Genomic DNA, 18,545 nt, shown 5'->3' on the forward strand with positions numbered 1-18,545 from the left:
CTTTTTGTTTCTCTGTTGTGTTTTGGTTTTGTTGTTGTTGTTGTTGTTGTTTGAAACAGGATCTTGCAGGAGCAAGGGATGTCTTTCCATTTTGTTATATCCTCCTTGATGTCCTTTTTCAGAGTGCTGTCGTTTTCAGTGTACAGGTCTTTTGCTTCCTTTGTTAGGTTGATTTCTAGATATTTCATTTTTTTAGATGTTACTGTAAAAGAAATTATTTCCCAAATTTCTCTCTAAATGAGTCTGCTATTTGTATATAAGAATGCTATTGTTTTTTCAGTGTTGACCTTGTATCCAGCTACTCTACTGAGTCTGTCAATTATGTCTAGAAGACTTTTGACTGAGTTTTTTGGGTCTTCTATGTAAAGTATCATATCATCAGCAAACAATGACAGTTTCACTTCTTCCTTTCCCATCTTTATTTCTTTTATTTCTTTCTCTTGCCTAATTGCTACGGCTAATGTTTCCAGGACAATATTGAACAGGAGTGGTGATAGTGGGCATCCTTGTCTTGTTCCTGATTTTAGTGTGAAAGTTTTTAGTTTTTGACCATTTAGGATGATGTTGGCTGTTGGATTTTCATAGATAGCCTTAATCAGGTTGCGATAAAGACCTTCTATTCCAATTTTCTGTAGTGTTTTTATCATGAATGTGTGTTGAATTTTGTCAAATGCTTTTTCTGCATCTTATTGAGATGATCATATGGTTTTTGTCCTTGACTCTGTTAATATAGTGTATTGCATTTATTGATGTATGCATGTTGAACCATCCTTGCATCCCTGGGATAAATCCAACTTGGTCAGGGTGTATGGTCTTCTTGATGACCCTCTGTATTCTGTTTGCCAGTATCTTGTTGAGGATTTTTGCATCTATGTTCCTTAGGGAGATTGGTCTGTAGTTCTCTTTTTGGGTTGGGTCCTTCCCTGGTTTTGGAATCAAAGTAACCCTTGATTCCAGGAATGAATTCAGAAGCCTTGCTTCCCTTTGAATTTCCTTGATGAGTTTAAAGAGTAATGGTGATAGTTCTTCTTTAAATGTCTTAATAGAATTCAGCAGTTAAACCATCAGGACCTGGGCTTTTCTTTGTTGGTAAATTTTTTATTACATTTTCAGTTTCACTCATTGTTATTGGGGTGTTTAGAATTTCTATATCTTCTTCATTTAATTTTGGCAGTTCGTATGTATCTAGAAATCTGTCCATTTCTTCTGTGTTTTCCATTTTATTAGAGTACAGGTTCTCAAAGTAGGTATTGATGATTCTTTGGATTTCTGCTGGATTTCTTGTGGCTTCACCTTTTTCATTCTTAATTGCATGTATTTGTGCCTCTTCTATCCTTTTTTTGATAAGGTTGGCTAAAGATTTATTGATTTTATTTATTCTTTCAAAAAAACAACTCTTTGATTCATTGATTTTTTTGTATCATTCTCTTAGTCTCCATTGCATTGATTTCTGCTCAGATCTTTATAATTTCCTTTCTTGTATGAGCTTTGGGTTTGTTATGCTCTTCTTTTTCTAGGAGCTTGAGGTTCTGCATTCAGTTATTTAACTGAGTTATCTCTGTTGTCCTAATATGGGCATTCACTTCTACAAATTTCCCACATAGAACTGCTTTCATTGTGTCCCACAGATTCCTGAATGTTGTACTGGCATTATCATTTACTTGTAAAAACTGTCTAATTTCTTCTTTAATTTCCTCTGTCACCCATTGGTTGTTCAGGAGAGTGTTGTTCAATTTCCATGTGTTTGTGGGAGTTTTGCTGTTTCTTATATTATTGATCTCCAATTATATTGCAGTATGGTCTGATAATATACAGGGGATAACTTCGATTCTTTTTTTTTCTCATTAAGTTTATTGGTACATTTTTGGTATAAAATACAGTTGCATTCATCCTTGGGATCTTGTACCATTACATGAGTTTCTTGGTTCTTGGTTATGTAGGAGTACAAAGGATCTAGAAAAGTTAAAAACAAAAACAGTGTTGGAAGATGTTTATTACCTAATTTTAAGACTTCTTCTAAAGCTACAGTAATCAAGGCAGTGTTGGTGTAAGGAAAGACGTATAGATCATTGGAATAAAACAGAATCAAGAAATACAACCACACATATATGGTCCACTGAGTTTTGAAAGATTATTTAACGTTAGCATTTTATAGAATATAAACTCAATTCAACAACCGAGTAAGAGAAAGTGTTTTCAGCAAATGACACTAGAACACCCGGTATCTGTATATAAAAAATGAATCTCAACCCTTTTTTTCCATACATGAAAATAACTTGAAGGGATCTATGAACCTAAATGTGAAAACATGAAAGTATAAAACTTTAAGAAAAAATTATAAGGAAAAATGTTTATGAATTCAGGGTAGGCAAGAACTACCGAGTATACAAAAAACATGATGTATAAAAGAAAAAAAATGATAAATGGGATTCCATCAAAATTTAGAACTTTAAATGACATCATTAAAATGAAAAGTAGTCCTTATACAGACCATATTTACAATGCATATAACCTATGACCAGAGCATATAAAGAACTCTCACAGCTCATTAATAGAAAACCCAATTAAAAAGTAGACATAAGATGCTAAATAGCCAGTACAGCACAAGGAAAGGTGTGCAACTCTAGAATTAGAAAAATACTAATCAGTAGAACAAGACTGAATTATACACTCATTAGGGAGATGAAGTCAAAAGTTTTAAAAGCCTTGTCATGACTTTTTCTTTTTGTTGGAGTTTCCCCCTTTGCGTTTCATTTGTCACACCTAATGGATTCATTCTGCTGGGTTTCCTGGGGTTGTGATCCTTATTGTCTTTTCCTAGGGTATTGTCTAAAATTTTGGGGAGTACCAGTTTGATATTCATGAAGTTCCTGAGGTGCTCTTTATCATGAAAGTATCATTTCTCCATCAATTTTGAAAGATAGTTTTGCAGGGTACATTAGTCTGGGTTGGAGGCCATTTTCCCAAGCCCTTCTTTCCTTGAGAAGTCTGCTGTGATTCTGATGGGCTTTCCTTTGTATGTGATTTGTTTCTTTTCTCTCACTGCTTGTAGAATTTTGTTCTTCTGTTGGATTTCTGGAATCCTATTATATGCCTAGGTGTAGATTTTTTTGATAAAGGCTATTTGGAGACCTATATGCCTCACTTATCTGTATGTCAAGTTCTTTTCCCCTGCTTGGGAAGTTTTCTGCCATCAGTTCTCTGAAGAGTTTTTTTTTTATGTCATCTGCACTCTCTCCTCTTTCTTCATTGACTCTAAACAGTCTTATGTTATTCTTCTTTGCATCGTCTAGCAGCTGCTGGATTGATTTCTCATGTTCCTTTACAATTTTAATGCAATTTTTTTTCCTGGTCACTAATTGCAATCTTTTCTTCTATATCTGAAATTCTATCCTCATATTGGTTCATTCTGCTGTGCAGACTTAAAATGGAGTTTTTAATCTCCTGGAAAGCTGTTTGCATCTGTTTCATGGATTCCGTTTGTTTCCTATGTTGAGATTCTATCATGTTCCTCAGATCCTCTATTTTTTTACCTGTGTCCTCTCTAGATTTATTTATCATGTCTCGCACCATGAGCAAAATCTTTGCTGTTATCTGAGTAATTATTTCTGATTTCATTTTTCCCAGATCCTCTTTTGTTGCCAGTTCAGAGAGTCCAGGTGGTTGAATATCAGATTGTTCCATCTCAGTTCCCCTTTGAGGTTGCTGTAGGTGATCCAGAAGTCTGTTTTTAAGACTTGTTTATGCATCTTCCCATTTCCACTGGGGGGAGGGTTGCTTCTGGTGCCTGTGTGGCTCACCTTCTCTGCCCTAGGAGCTTGGAATGGCAGCAGGGGAGCTTCCTTCCTGGTGCTGGGACCAACTCAGCTTCTCTGCCTTAGGAGTGTAGGGTGGCAGTTTGGGAGCTTCCTTCCAGGTGCTGGGACCAGCTCAGCTTCTCTGCTCTAGGAGCTTGGGGTGGCAATGGGGGAGCATCTTTCTGGGTTCTGGGACAGGCTCAGCTTCTCTGCCCTAGGAGCTTGGGATGGTGGCAGGGGAGCTTTCTTCCAGGTTCTGGGACTAGCTCACCTTCTCTGCTCTAGGAGCTTGGGATGGCAATGGGGGAGCATCCTTCTGGGTTCTGGGACAGGCTCAACTTCTCTGCCCTAGGAGCTTGGGATAGTGGTGGGGGAGCTTCCTTCCAGATGCTGGGACCAGCTCAGCTTCTCTGCCCAAGGAGCTTGGGATGGCAGCAGGAGAGCTTCCTTCCAGATGCTGGGACCAGCTCACCTTCTCTGCCCTAGGAGCTTGGGATGGCCAACTTTGATTCTTTTACATTTTCTGAGATATGTCCTATGAGCTAGCATGTGATCTATTTTGGAGAATGACCCGTGTGCAGCTGAAAAGAATGTATATTCTGATTTTGTGGGGTGGAACACTCTGTAAACATCTATTAAGTCCATTTGTTCAATAGCTTGGTTTAGTTCTAGAATTTCATTGTTAATTTCTTTACTAGTTGATCTGTCTATTTGTGATAGAGTGGTGTTGAGGTCCCCCACTACAGTTGTATTAGTGCTTATTTGGTTTCATATTCATTAATATTTGTTTTGTATAGTTGGGGGCATTCATATTTGCTGCATATATATTTAGGATTATCATCTCTTCCTCTTGGATTGTTCCTTTCACAAGGATGTAGTGACCATCTTTGTCTCTCTTAATTAGTTTTGGTTTGAAATCTACTTTGCCTGCAATTAGGCTTGCTACACCTGCTTTTTTCTGCGTTCCTGTGGTGTGGAGAACTGTTTTCCATCCTTTTACTTTCAGTCTATGGATTTCCTTTTGAGTTGGGTATGTTTCTTGTGTACAGCATATTGCTGGGTTTTGCTTCTTAATCCATTCTGTCAGTCTGTTTCTTTTGATTGGTGAATTGAGGCCATTAACATTGATAGTTATAATTGACAGATAGTGACTCATCCTTGTCATGATGTTTTACTCTTGTTGGCTCTTTTATTTCTTATTTTCCCCCCTTTTGCTTTAGTGTCTTACCTTGCGTGGTGCCTTCTCTCTGTTGGGCCTCATGGAGTTATGACCTTCGTTGTCTTTTTCTAGGATATTGCTTAAAATTGTTTGGAGTGCTGGTTTGGTGTTCATGAAATTTCTCAGGTGTTCTTGTCATGGGAGTATCTAATTTCCCCATCGATTTTGAAAGATAATTTTCCCAGATACAGCAGTCTAGGTTGGAAGTTATTTTCTTTTAGGGCTTGAAATACTTCAGGCTCTCCTTGATTTGAACATTTGTGTTGAGACATCTGCCATGATTCTGATGGGCTTTCCTTTGTAGGTGATTTGTTTCTTTTCTCTAACTACCTGTAGAATTTTGTTCTTCTGTTGGATTTCTGGGATCTTGACTATTATATGTCTAGGTGTAGTTTTTTTGGTCATGGCTGGTTGGAGTTCTATATGCCTCACTTATCTGTGTGTCTAATTCTCTACCTCTGTCTGGGAAGTTTTCTGTTTTTGTGAACAGTTTTTATGTCAGTTGTACTTTCTCTTTTTTTGTGGACTCCTATGAGTCTTATGTTGTTCTTCTTTGCATCATCTAGCAGCTGTTGGATTGATTTCTCATGGTCCCTTACTATCTTTAAGAAATCTCTGTTTTAATGGTCCTTCACCACAATCCTGTCTTCTGTATCTGATATTCTGTCTTCAGATTCTCTTGGTCTGCTCTGCATGCTTTCAATGGAGTTTTTAATCTCCTGAGTATCTGTTTGAATATGTTTCATAGATTCCATTTCTTTCTTACGTTGGGTGATCATGTTTTCCATTTCTTTCTTATGCTGGGCATTCATGGCTTCCAGCATGTTTCTGATCTCATCTATTTTCTTATCTTTTTCTGCTGTAGAGATTCTAATCATGTCTTTCACTCTGCTCACCATGTCTGTATTTATCTGGGAGATTATTTCCGGTTTGAAATTTTCTAGAGCCTCATGCATCTGTTTTGTTACTTGCTGTGCTATCAGTTCAGGGTGTCCAAGTAGTTGCTTATAAGACTTTTCCACCCCATTTCCCCCAGAATTTCCTTTTTGTGGTATGGAAGCCTGCGTCTGTGCCTTGCTTAAGTGTCTTCTTGTTTTTGTTTTTGGTACTGTGCTTGGTTTAATTCTAGGGTTGATATTTCAAAATTGTTTAACATAGGTATCTTTGTTGCTTGTGTTTAAAACCCTTGTGGAATGATTGCTTTTCAGGGGTATCTTCCAGATATAGCTTGTGTTTGGGTTTTGAGGCTCTAATGACTCTGAAGCTATTATATTTTTCTTATACCAGGAAGGAAAACTAATTAGATCAATCACAACATGTTAGCATGGTTATTACATAGTCAGCAATACCATAGCATCAAGCACAGCTTGGAACATGACAATTTGTAGTAGTTATTAATCTACCACATTTAACTATGTGAGTTAAATTAAAACTGAGGACCAACCCAACATAAGTTTATAATGAGTAAACTCTTCAATATAGCATCTTTCCCCTTTGGGGTGGGGAGTTAAAAGAAGTTGGGGAGGGAGGGAGAATTAAAAAGAACAGGTAAGATTAGTGGTGGGGCCAGAAGACACAGAAAGATCCCACAAACTCTAAGAAGTTGTTAAAGGCAAGAGAAAAAGGCAGAGTGAAAGAACAAAGATGTGAATAGAATCACCTAACAGCAACAGGGAGGCTAGATACCAAATTTACTTTCCTTTAAACCTAATGATAATCAAGAGAAGGAAAAAGAGAAGAAAAAAAACAATAAGGGAGAAATCCAATTCAGTTCAGAAAGGAACAAATGGAGAGATGAGGAGCAATGTGGGACAGTGAGAGAATGAGTGAGAGAGAGAGAAAGAAAAGATAAAAGAAAGGAAAGAAAGAAAAGTAAAACTTTGAAGAGTAGAAAAAAAGTAAAAATTAAGAATTAAAAATAAGACAAAAAAATTTTTTTTCTTTTTTGCAAATAGCAATAGAAATTATAGTCCTCCTTCAGGGTGTGTCTCTGCTGTCACAGTAGGCAGTGTAGGAATCCCTGTGCATGTATGAGTCAGTGAGTCTCTCAGCGAGCCAGCAGCAGACCAAGTACAGTGGTCTGATGTGCCTTTATTGTAGAGGTTCTCTTTACTTTTGTGCTGAGCTTCAGTTTTCATTGAGGAGCCTGAGAAGCCCTCTTTCTGTCACTAACTTCTGCTCTATCTTGTGGCGCTAAGGACAAGGGTCTTTATAATCTCCTGTGCCTCTGTAGTGTGGGACCAGGTAGCAGAAAAGCCAGAAGGTAGGAGGCGCATGTGGGGACGAGGCGGGGGGGGGACAACTGGGCATTGGAGGTGTTGGCACTGCTAAGCGGACCTCACTGTGCCGTAGGCATGGCCTGGGATGGCCACAGAGCTTGAAGCTGCTTGTCTACCTGGCTGGTCGAAGCTTCTATGCATTATTTTTTAAATGATGTAATATCGTGCCTAGTTTTAATAATTCACACTCATTTAAAAACTATATGATCTTTTTTCCTTCAGTCTTTTCCCACCTCGTGGATCTATGCTGAAGGTGGGAGGCAGGAGCAGTGCCAGCTGGGCCTTCCTGCTGCAGGCTAAACAGGATCAGGACTGGGGATGCCTCGGAGTCCCTAAGGCCAAGGAAGGGCCTTCTAATCCGATGCCTCCTCTGAGCTCCAAACTCAGAGCCTGGCTGGGTTGGCCTCTGAGGTTATGATATCAAGGGGCCTGGGGTACCCCAGGGGAGGGGACTCCCAGGACCAACTGGGTCCTTAGGAAGGGCTGGCAGCCAGAGGAGCACAGAATTGTGCTGATCACTGTCCTCCCTGGGTAGGGACAGGAGACCCTGAGGCACAGGCCCAGTAGGTGGGAGGACTCAACCCTCAAGACCATCCAAGTTCAAGAAGTGACATGGCTGTGGGGGGGAGTGCAAGGAGCCAAGGTGCTGCTGAATCCTGCCCCCACACTGGGGGACCACGAGCTCTTGAAATTATCTGATCCACTGGGAATAGAGTTCTTCCTAGGAAGCAGGATTGCTGGAGTTACAACATCCAGCACTCCTACCCCCTGCCCAGAACCAATAAGAGGGATCCCAGAAGGTGTGAAGGTGTCACCTCTCTGCTTGGGGGCCACTCAGCAGCTGTCCAGCTGCACCCAACTTCTGAATGACTCCTGCACCCAAATACCACCACCGGCTGGAACAACTCTTTAAACATTAGTTTTGGGGGACATTTCACGTCTCAGCCATAACCCATGTATTATTTAGGAAGCAAACTGAGGAAGGCAATAGACGTCCCGTGTCCTGTTTGGACTGGTCACCTGGCCTTGAGACCAGCGATGCCACCTCATGGTGCTTAAGGCCCACTCAGGCATTGACTTACCAGTAGATGAGGGGTGCAGAGAGGCAGAAGAAGGGGGCCTCACAATGGAGCGTGGGACCCCTGGGAACATGAGATCTTCCCATTGGTCAGGGGAGGGGAGTTATTTTGGGCACAAATTTCCAGATTGCCAGAATCCATGGATCACGATGGAAACTGCTGGTCTTTCATAGTCACCCCTCTGGCCCTCACACAAGGGGTGCATCCAACTGTCCCCTTCAAGATGGAGCATGAGGGGTGATGATGCCTTGGACACATGACTGGGGTTGAGGTGCAAATAGGGGTGGTGGGAATGTTGTGTATGACATGCACTTGCTTATGTGCCAACTTTCTTTCAGCACCAAGTGTGACAGAAATGGGAAGAAGATGGGTCATTCCTCGGGGAAAGCCAGAAGAGATTCAGCTGCTCCATTCAACCATCTCTTACTCAATGGAGGCGCTAGTCAGGCAGAGGAAGCCCAGGCCCTGGTAAGTTGCTGTCTTAGAGTCACATTCCATGTGGACGGGAGCCGTGTCCATCTGAGGGGTGCAGTGGGGCCTGTGTAGTGGTAGAGGGCAGAGTGCTGCTTCCCTGAGAGAGTGTCTTCCTTGTCCTTCCTGGGGCAGGATGCAGATCTGGGCCAATTGTCACTGTTTAGGACAACATGCAGTGGGATGGAGACTCTCCCCATGGTCAGATATGCCCAGGGTGACATTTTGTCTTGGGAAAGCAGAGGCGATGCTGAGGAGCTGGACCCTGGGTCTCCAGAGCACTGTGTGGGTCCTGTCCATATCATCGTTCATTATGCAGCTACGAATGCTGTGAGGTCTCCTTATGACACTTCCTCCCCCAGGGAAACCACGTGACATTTGATTTCCTATAATTGAGACCTATTTTTGATGGAAAATAAACATGGGCTTTAGAATGAGTCACTGCTAGCTTTGGTCCCAACATAGACCCTTTCGTCTGCCTGACCTGGAGAAGTTTTTTCTCCACATATTAGCCTGGTTTTCCATGTCTGATTAAAGGGCATATGGCTATTGAGAGGCCTAACTGTCACTAATACCAACAATTCAGAAAGTTCTGTTTATTATAATCAAACATTTTAAACCCTAGACCACCAACCTGTGTCACATTAGCTAATTTTCTAGGTAATGTTCAAAAGGTTTTCCAGTGTATTCACAGCATTGTTGAAGATCAGAGACCAATAAGAAGGGCTGCCTGTCTCTCCATCTCCATAAAGTCCCTGCTTCCACTTCCCTCCTTTCCCCTGAAAGTGTCTCTCTCTTTCTGGGCTGTGATCCTCAGAATGTACGTCAGGATGACCTAGGAGCCTTGGGTTAGCTTTCTGTTTCTGTAACAAAAAAATCGTGAGATAATGAACTTATAAAGAGGATAGGTTTACTTATCTTACAGTGTCAGAGGTTGACTTAGTTGCTTTGGGAGCCTGGTGGTGCAGCACGGCAGGGGGATGTCAGAGAGCAAAGTGTGCATCTAATGGCTGGCAAGTGAAAGAGAAAAGGGAAGGGCTGAGGTCCCTTTATCCACTTCAAGCTCCTCTCCCCAGTGATCCATGATGCCCCCACCCCCCGGGCCCATGTAGGTCTTCAGTTTCCCTGTAGCATCAAGCTGGGGACCAAAATTCCACTACCAGTGGCTCTGGAGGACATTTCAGCTCTAAACTGGAGCATCCACCCACAGCCACATGCCTTGGATATGGCCTCTTCCTGTCCAGGTGACATGGTGGGTCCGTTATGGAGCTCCACCACTAGGTAGATACAAGCCGTTCTCAAAGTGAGCCCCCAGACAAGCAGCATCAGCACACCCTGAAGGGTGCTGAAAGAGCAAGTGCTGAGCCCCTCAGCAACCTCACATCTGTGGTTCACCTGCCTGTGCTTTATCAGGGCCCCACAGGAATGTGCCATGTGCTCTGAGAATCGAGGTGGAACTCTTGCATTCTGGGGAGTTGTGTGCAGAGCAGGGTTGTCCCTGGCAGGAAACTGCAAATGGTGGCAGAGGCTCACAGTGAGGAAGGAGTCTCCTAGTACCACTCAGACCTTTGATATTTAATACTTTCACAACAGGGCCGTAATTCATATATCTCACTGCTGGGCAGCTCAAACCCCTGGTGGTACATGTGTGACTGTCCTATCAGGCAGCTTGTACCTCTGGTGGTACCAACAGTTCTTATCACATTTATTGATGTTTTTATTAATAAATTATTAAAAAGCCACCAGATGGGACAGGCATGCATGTACCACTGGTGGTCAACTTAGCAGGAAATTGTAAATGGGACTTGTTAGGCTTGAGAATACTATGTGGGTGTTTGTTTTCTGTTTGGAGATTGTTCTTTCCTCATCCTTTCTTGATATTCTGCCTTCTTTTGGTGAAACCTGTGTAATTGAGAAGTACTTTCTCCCTGTTTTGGCATATAAACAACTTCAGTGTCTGTTGGATACATCTTTAACTGATGTCTGTGCCTTTACCTGTCTGAATATCCCTTCATGTGCAATATAAGACCCTTCCAAGCATACACTTGCATTTCTCGGCTACTACTGTGTTTTATGTCATACACATTCCTCTCCTTTACAGCAGAAATGCCACAACATATTCCTATTGTTTTTGTTCAAAAAAGTCAGTGACCTTTTAGGATTATTTTACTGATAAGAAAATGGATAGTAGTTACCTCTTGTGGTGTGGATTTCACAGTGTAGATACCAATTTTGAGTCAGTGTTCCTTGTGTTGTGTGGGTGATAAGTTGGTTCAGGATTTGCATGTCTAAAAAAGTGGAGTGGACTTAACTCAAGCTGTGAGTGCTGCTAATCAGCATGGTTTGAGCAGGATGATGTGTAAAACAGCAGCACCAGAGATGTTTCCCCATCACTTTCCACATAAAGAAATTTCTGACAAGAGTTGTAACAATGGCCTTCGTGTCAATATTTATCAGCAAATGGATAATTAGGGTAGTCCTCAATGCTATAATTAGAAAAAAACTTGTAATACGCTCTTTATGAGTCCACTTCTACCACATCTATGATGGTAAAGTAGTAATATCTGTGCATATTCTAAAACTGTGGAAGTTAACCATTTTTTGTGACGGCTTTAAAATCTACCATTTGTTTTCTGTGAACATACTTTAATAGAAAGAATTTAAATCCTAACAAAATTTTTCAAATTTTATTTTCTGACTATAGCTGAACAAAAAGAACACACAGAGTCAAATATTTATTATATTCCTCTATATTATTAAAAGCAGCAAAAGCAAAGAAATTCTTTCTGATTTTGAATTCTCACTGAAAACAGAAAATGAATATGTAATGCTTACAAGTCCAAATAATGATCAACAAATATTTTAGGGTGTACAATTTACTGTTAGCATTTTCGCTTCTCTTTTTCTTATTCATTTTTTATTTACCTATGACACATCACAATTACCATATTTGGTTAGATTCAGTAATGTAAAGAAGGTCATTTATGATACAGACTTTCACCTTCAGGGATCTTACCATACAATTTGTAGATTTCTACACTAAAAACAACACAGGATATAAAGTTATAGAAATCATTGTTTGATTGATTGCCACTCTATGTCACTTTAATACATGTTCCCACCTTATCCTTCATTGTTCTTTATACTATTAGGAGTATTAACAATGATAACAATGCATCTGCTGATTGTTGAGAACATACAATTGTCGATTATCTAATTCTCTTTCAAACATTATAACATGTGTTTCTATTAGGAGTTAAAATTCTTGCAGGTTGAGGGGATATATATTCCTTGTTTCCCCTCATTTATAATGTATATCCAATATCAGTATAGCCATAGAACATGAAGGAATAGTAAAGCTATTTTGATGATTGTAAATTTTTTTCAGCAGTGCAGCTTTTCAGAAACATACTACATTGGTTTTTGATCTCTCTTCTAACATCTGCTTTACACCTGCATTGTGTATCTTAGACACTGGAAACCAAATATTCCATTGACCACCACAAGAGCAGCTTTCTGAGTGATAAACACAGTGTTCTGAGCAAACACACACTGATAAAGATGGGTGAAACTTAAAACTAAAATAAAATGAGGCAAGATATGCTTCAAAATTACAACTCAACGGGAAGATATCACAAGTTTCTGTTCAAGCTGTCTATGGCTTTCATGTCCTCAGGAGTCACCTGGAATTCGAACACCTATCACACAAGAAGAGTTTTCAGTGTATCTTGATTGCATGTTTGCAACTGTTGAAAGTTCAAGTGAATAGTATCAGATGGTGCAGAGGCAATACTTAGAATATCTGAGAAATGTCCAAAATTCATTAAAGACACCTAGCGAAGCACTCAAATGGGCAAGGAATATTTGAAAAAAAAATTAAATAGAAGTTTCTTATTGTTTAAAGAGACATAAAGGAATTTATTATGTAGAAATTTACAAGTGTACATTCAAAGAAAAAGTGCAAGCCTGCAACAGAGAGAGGCACATCATTTCCTCAAACTAAGAACATTTGTATTTCTTTTAAGAGAGTTGAAACTGCATGGGAAGGTCTGATTTGGGTCTTGGTTTATGGGAAAAGGATGTTCCACCCACAGAAAGATAATGGCCCATTCTTAGGAAAAAGAATGTTTTATAGGAGAAAAGAAGAATGTTTTATAGATGAAAAAGTAGTCTATTCACAGGTGAAGGTCTCTGCAGTCAAAAGAAAATTGCACAGGCTTACTTTGAATTAGGAGAAGACAAAACAAACAAACAAACAACAAAAACTTTGGCATATGTCCTGAAGTTGCAGTTTTTATTTTTAAAATTGTGAAGTTCTTTATCTATTTTCTATGGATACCTGTCTTCATTTGTTCTATCGTACCTCATTTTCCCCTCAGAGTCTTTGATCCTTTATTGGTAAGAGAGAGGAACCTGGGTGAGGTGGAGCACACCTGTAATCCCAGGACTCAGGAGGCTGAAGCAGGAGGATCACTGCACATTCAAGGGCATCCTGGCTAAGTAGTGAGTTCAAGGCCAGCCTTAACTACATGGTGAGACCTTGTTTTAGAATACCAAAGAGGAAAGAAGGAGGTAAGGAAAGAGAGAAGCAGAGAAAGGGAGGAAGGAAGGGAGGGAAGCAGAAGTGCTGAATTCCACTTTGTTGTTGCTGCTTCAGGCTGAGGATGGGTGTAGATCTTGTCCAGCCAAGGATCAAAAATTTCACCCTGGCTGATCTAAAGGAGACAAAGGAAGATGGCGAATCATCATCTTTTGATAGTCTAGAAAAGAAGGTAAGAATATTTTGAAACTACAAAATGCTACAGTCAAAACTTCTGTAGAGAAGCAGACAAGGAAAATAGTCAACAGATTTTGAAAAACTTGCAAGATATGAGAATGTATTTGTAAAGGGTAAATCTAACAAGGATTTGACACCCCTAGTAGTTAAGGGGCTCCAAAGGGTGAACACCACATAAATAACCCAAATAAAAATGGTCTGAAAAACTAAGCAGGTGCTTCTCCTTTGTATGTAAGACATACAAATGGACAACAATTGCATGAAAAAGGCTCACTTTCACCTATTATCATAGCAATCCAAATAACCACAGTGAGCTGTCCTTTCACTCCAATTAGAATGGCTATTTTTAAAGTTCAATAAATAATAAATTTGGGGGAGTATGTGGAAAAAGGGAACTCTAGATAATGCTGGTAGAAATGTAAATTCCTATGGCCATTGTGGAAAAAGAATGGAGAGTCTAAAAATATAACTGTCATATCATCAAGCAGTTCCACTAGATTTTATAAATCCAAACAAGAAGAAATCTTTGTACCAAAAAGATACTTGCACCTTCAGGTTTTTTTTTTTGCAACATTCTCAACTATAGCCAAATGTGGAATCAAGCTGATGATCTTCAGCGCATGAATAAATTTAAAAAATGCACCTTACCCTCCCGCCGCTCCTGGTCCAGAGGAAGGGGCTTCCCAGCCACCATCCCTCCCGCTGCTCCCAGCCCACAGGAAAGGGCTTTTGGGTCACCATCCCTACCACTGCTCCTGGCCCCTGTCCCACCTCACCCAGCTCAGAGGAGGTAATCTGTTCAGGCACTAACAGCCCCCCGCCCCAGTCGAAATGAGAAAACACATAAATAAGTCTCAAAACCAGACTTCCAGATCACCTACAGCAACCCCAAAGGGAAGTGAGATGGAACACTCTGATACTCCAACACCTGGACCCACTGAATTGGCAACAAAAGGGGATCTGGAAAAAATGAAATCAGAAATAATTTCTCAGATAACAGGAGAAATTGTGCTCCTAGTGCAAGACATGATTAATAAATCTAGAGAGGAGCTCAGGAACATGATGGAATCCCAACATAAGAAACAAATGGAATCCATAAAACAGATGCAAATAGATTTCCAGGACATGAAAAACTCCATTGAAAGTCTACACAGCAGAATGAGCCAATGTGAGGACAGAATTTCAGTTATAGAAGATAAGATTGCAATTAGTGACCAGGAAAAGAAGAATTGCTTCAAAATTAAAAGGGAACATGAGAAATCAATCCAGCAGCTGCTAGATGATGCAAAGAAGAATAATATAAGACTGATTGGGCTCAATGAAGAAATAGGAGAGTGTGGAGATAACATAAAAAATCTCTTAACAGAAATAATGGCAGAAAACTTCCTAAGCAGGGGAAAAGAGCTTGACATACAGATAAGTGAGGCATATAGGACTCCAAATAGCCTTGATAAAAAAAAAATCTACACATAGGCATATAATTGTTAAGATTCCAGAAACACAACAGAAGAACAAAGTTCTCCAAGCATTCAGAGAAAAGAAACAAATCACATACAAAGGAAAGCACATCGGAATCACAGCAGACTTCCCAACACAAACTATCAAGGCAAGAAGAGCTTGGAGTGACATATTCCAAGCCCTAAAAGAAAACAGCCTCCAACCCAGATTGATATAACCTGCAAAACTATCTTTCAAAATGGATGGAGAAATAAGATACTTTCATGACAAAGAGCACCTTAGGAACTTCGTGAATACCAAACCAGCACCCCAAAGAATTTTACACAGTAGTCTAGGAACAGACATTGAGGATCACAACCCCAGGAAGAAAAGCAGAATGAACCCATCTGGCATGACAAGAAATTAAATGTAAAGGGGGAGAACCCAACAAAAAGAAAAAGTCATGGCAACAACAAGTCAATACGTTTCAGTTATAACCATCAACATTAATGGTCTCAATTCACCAATCAAAAGAAATAGACTGCCAGAATGGGTCAAGAAGCAAAATCCAACAATATGCTGCATATAAGAAACACACTTCATTCCAAAGGAAACTCATAGACTGAAAGTTAAAGGGTGGAAAATAATACTCCATGCGAAAGGAACCCGAAAAAAATCAGGAGTAGCTATCCTCTTGGCAGATCAAGTAGATTTCAAACCAACACTGATTAAGACAGATGAAGAAAGACACTACATCCTTGAAAGGGAAGAATCCAAGAGGAAGAGATGACAATCATAAATATCTGTGCACCAAAACTAGTGTACCCAACTATATAAAACAAATACTAACGGACATGAAAAGTCATATATGCACTAATACAATTGTAGTGGGGGACCTCAACACCCCACTGTCACAAATAGATAGATCAACTAGACTAAAAATAAGTACTGAAATACAAGAACCCAATCAAACTCTTGAACAAATGAACTTAACAGATGTTTACAGAGTCTTCCACCCCACGAAATCAGAATACACATTCTGCTCAGCTGCACATGGGTCATTCTCCAAAATAGACCACATACTCACACATAGAACATGTTTAAGTAAGTGCAAAGGAATTGAAGTTATCCCCTGTATATTATCAGACCATAGTGTGATGAAATTGGACATCCATAGCAAAAGAAACTCAAAAAATTTCATAAACACGTGGAAATTGAGCAACACACTTCTGAATAACCAAAGGGTCACAGAGGAAATTAAAGAAGAAATCAGAGAGCTCCTTCAATTAAATGACAATGACAATAAAACATATCAGAATCTAAGTCATTTCAATTTCAATGCTATCTATCACCCTAACCCTAACCCTGACCTTAACCCTACACTAGCCCTAAATTTTTTTCAGGTACCTCTATTTCAGCACAATCCATGACAATTATGAAAAGAAGAACCCTAAACCTAAAAATCATACCCACATTCCAAATGTCAGGTACATGAATTGGAACCCTAAACCTAAACCTAATCCTAAACCTAACCCTAACCCGAAGCAGCAGGACCAAATTCCAATACCCAGGTAAGTGAAATTTGATATTATCATTAAAACTCACCATAAACTTATGCTAATATTAACTGTCCAATCCAAACATGAAGACACAGGCATTTCAATTTCAATGCTAACTATCACCCTAACCCTAACCCTAACCCTAACTGTACCATAACCATAAGTCATTTTCAGGTACTTCTATTTCAGGACTACACACGACACTCATGAAAAGAAGAATGCTAACTGTAAAAATCATACTCACGCTCCAAAGGTCAGGGACATGATTTGGAACCCTAAACCTCAACCTAAACCTAACCCTAAGCCTAACGCTAAGCAGCAGGACCAAACTGCAATACAGACATACTTGAAATTCAACGTTGTCCCTAAACCTCACCATGAACTTATGCTAATACTAACTTTGGAAGCCACACTTGAAGACACAGGCATTTCAATTTCAATGTTACCTATCAGCCTAACCCTAACACTAACCCTAACCCTGCCCTAACCATAAGTCAATTTCAGGTACCTATATTTCAGCACTATACATGACACGAAAACAAGAACCCTAACCCTAAAAAGCATACCCACAGTCCAAACGTCTGGTACATGAGTTGGAACCCTAAACCTCAACCTAATCCTAACCCTAAACAAAACCCCAAGCAGCAGGACCAAATTCCAATACACACATACTTGAAATTCAAAATTATCCCTAACCCTCACCATGAACGTATGCTAATATTAACTTTCCAACCCCCACTTGAAGACACAGCATTTAAATTTCAATGATATCTATCACCTAACCGTAACACTAACCCTAACCCTAACCCTAACTATTCCCTAACCCTTAGTCATTTTCAGGTACCTCTATTTCAGCACTATCCATGACACTTAAGAAAAGAACCTTAACCCTAAAAATCATACACACACTCCAAACCTCAGGTACATGAATTGGAACCCTAAATTTCAATCTAATCCTAACCATAACCCTAATCCTAACCCTAAACTGCAGGACCAAATTCCAATACCCAGGTTCTTGATATAAGATATTATCCCTAACCCTCACAATGAACTTACACTAATACTAAATTTCCAAGCCACACTTGAAGACACAGGCATTTCAATTTCAATGTTATCTATCACCATAAGACTAACACTAAACCTAACCCCAACCCTACCTTAACCCTAAGTCATTTTCAGGTACCTCTATTTCACCACTATCCATGACACTTACAAAAAGAAGAACCCTAACCCTAAAAATCATACCCACAATCCAAACATCAGATACATGAATTGGAACCCGAAACTTCAACCTAATCCTAACCCTAACCCTAAAACTAAGCAGCAAACACAAATTCCAATAGTCAGGTACTTGAAATTTGACATTATCCCTAAACCTCACCATGAATGTGCGCTAATACTAACTTTTCAAGCCAAACTTGAAGACACAGGCATTTCAATTTTAATGCTATCATCCTAACCCAAACCCTAACCCTAACCCTATGCTAAACCTAAGTCATTTTAAGGTACCTCTATTTCAGCACAATCCATGACAGTTACAAAAAGAAGAACCCTAAACCTAAAAAGCACACCCACACTCCAAACATCAGGTTCATGAACTGGAACCCTAAACCTAAACCTAAACCTAATCCTAACCTTAACAATAACTCGATGCAGCAGGACCAAATTCCACTACCTAGGTGTCCCGGCCCGCAGGTAAGTCAACGGAGACCCTAGAGGGGGAGCGAGAATGACAAAGGATAGGGGACACGAGAGATGGAGACAAGACAGGTTTCTGATCAAGTCTTGTTTATTGCGGAAGCTGCTACAACATATATACCGTAGGGCTAGAGGGGAGGAGCAAGAGGAGGGTACTGGGGCTACTTCCTTGTTGCCAGGTAGATTTGCAGCAGGCCCGGATATGCCCGTAAAAGGCACTCAAGAGTAC

The 18,545-nt window shown here is 40.0% G+C and overlaps 1 long non-coding RNA gene across 1 annotated transcript; it reads left to right on the forward strand.

Annotated features, from left to right (window-relative positions):
* The first annotated feature begins 6 nt into the window (after positions 1–6).
* Positions 7–16,382, forward strand: LOC147820595 (uncharacterized). Its single transcript, XR_015448380.1, has 2 exons — positions 7–8,842; positions 13,225–16,382. It is a non-coding gene; the product is annotated as an uncharacterized LOC147820595 (long non-coding RNA).
* Positions 16,383–18,545: the final 2,163 nt, after the last annotated feature.

Source organism: Heterocephalus glaber, unplaced genomic scaffold, assembly GCF_053883595.1.
Source record: "Heterocephalus glaber isolate CG9 unplaced genomic scaffold, H.glaber_assembly_v1.0 deba00001837, whole genome shotgun sequence".
In the NCBI taxonomy this organism is placed as follows: domain Eukaryota; kingdom Metazoa; phylum Chordata; class Mammalia; order Rodentia; family Bathyergidae; genus Heterocephalus; species Heterocephalus glaber.